Here is a 2,381-nt window from a genome sequence, read left to right on the forward strand (position 1 = left end):
TACTTCATGACCATGAATTCTATATGCTTTAAGCAATTTAAATCCTTCAGGGATTGTTAAGTCATATAAGCCATATAACAGACTTTAGATGCATATCAAGTTTTTATGTCATGCTAGACATATAAGATATCGAAAACTGATTGCACATACCATTGACTTTGTACTTTCAAGTGTTTGAACTGCAAGTCCAAAACTACATGTCTTTCATATGAAACCAATTCTATTTGAATTATTTCTCCAGACTTAAGATCCTAGATGTCGTCGACGAACATTTTATATTGGTTTCAACATTTTTAATAAAGACATAACATAGAGATCTCTTCATTCATATATTCAGGTACCTGAATCTCTCATGAGATTTAATGAAGCGTTATGTCATGCGATCTTCCAGATCACTTGCCTCCTTTATTATGATCATTTTGATCATTTACTCATCTTCTTTATCAAGAAGTTTTATTTGAAACTGATTTGTCTATATGCTTTAAGCGTACCATAGACTTTGCCCTTCTAGGACTTAATAGGAGCATTTGCAATGAGAATATAGTTACTTTCTTTGGTTCAGCAAATGCGTCTGGCATGCTTTGCAATATATTGCAAATGAATTATCCTTTTATGAACTTCAAGTTCATATTATTTTATTCGAGGATCTAAATATATAAATGATAATTCATTCCATGTAACTTTCTCTCAACTGTTGTATCTTGTCTCCCCCTCATGTTAGAAAAACTAACTTGTTTCCTCAACTTTGAGAACCCATCTTTGTGCGTTATGGTGTTAATCAAAATATACACCGCACATCAATAATAATAAGATGGAATTATTTGGTTCCTGACCATGAACCACTTGTGAAGGGAGAAAATAATATACTTTCGTATATAACGTATATCAAACTGATATACAAAACTTTGTTCTCATAAGCAATTGTTTAGCTATTAAGTGGAGGCACTCAATAAATCATTTTGCTAAACCAGTTGTGATGTAGACCAACTTGTCAAGATGAACTATCTTGAATAAAAAATTTGGAAATTATGCTCTAAATTAAATTATTGAGCAAGTTACCTCGCAAACACCATGTTGCGGGTTAATAATAATCGCACATGTAACCATCTCATAGATGCATCTTATGTGGTATACATGGCAGGTGAATGGGCCCATATTCACCTTTGATATTTCCAGCATTCATGGGATTCAATCCCAATTTTAGTTGGTCTATTAATTAATGAGAACAAGCAACATAAGAGAATTCGTAAAGAACTTTCTAGTTCTTTAATATTTACCCATGTGAATTCTCTTTTATTTTTGCACATCATACTTAAATTGATATGGGTAAACCAATTATGCCAACTGAATAAATTATCAATATTGATAAACTTCAGATTTACACCATGACGTGTGCAATTATCAATAAACTCCAAGTTTATTATGATATGGGTTTTTATATCAATAAACTTCCGCTTTATTGTGGTATTCTTTTATTTGTGTAGTACAAACTGGAGAATAAAGCGGGTAGCTTTTCACATACATATTACCCCGCTACAAGTTGTAGTAATAGAAGATATTAAATCTTTCCTTTATTTATAGTCTCAATATAATCAACCGCTTTCGCGTATACTTTGGAAACTGAATAAGTTTCTTTGAGACTTACTACAACACAATACCTTATTGGTAATCAATTGTGTTTCTCCAAAATAGTATAATTGGCTCTTGCAGAGCTCTCAATTAATTTTGTAGTACCACATATTCATCAACATCCATAACGTGAATATCTCTTTTAAGGAGAAAGTTATACCATTATGGTCATGGTCAAAATTATACTCAAGATATGTTTCTTGCATTATTGTTGTCCTTTAATAATCATATTGCCAAAATATTTTGGCGTACAATAGGTACGTGACCAATGATCATTCATGCCATAATAATGATATTATTTTCTTATATCATCTCAAACCTCCTTTTAGAGGTGAGTGCGGTATATTCACTACCACTAGCACGTTCATATTCTTTGAAAAATGAATATGTATTCATAAATAAGATGTTATCACATTCACATCATGAATGGACCATAAGCATCTGTATGTGCTTTACGAAATCTTATGTCAAATCGATGACAAACATCAACTTCACAGAGTGGAGGCTTATTTTGAGAATCCTTGTTATTCTCATTATCACAATGATGACGATTATAATTTCTTCTATTGCCACGTTCATATCCATTGATACATTCATAGTAATAATTTTGTCTTCTTTTAGACTTATCACATACTGCTATCACATTCTCTTAAGGGAATGAGAATGGAGCAAATTCAATAGGACGGGTTTTCAATTCTTTGTCCACAATCATACATGAATTTGATCATGGCGAGGCATAGAAATTTTACCAC

The sequence above is a fragment of the Nicotiana attenuata genome, chromosome 7, assembly GCF_001879085.1.
Source record: "Nicotiana attenuata strain UT chromosome 7, NIATTr2, whole genome shotgun sequence".
Classification (NCBI taxonomy): Eukaryota; Viridiplantae; Streptophyta; class Magnoliopsida; order Solanales; family Solanaceae; genus Nicotiana; species Nicotiana attenuata.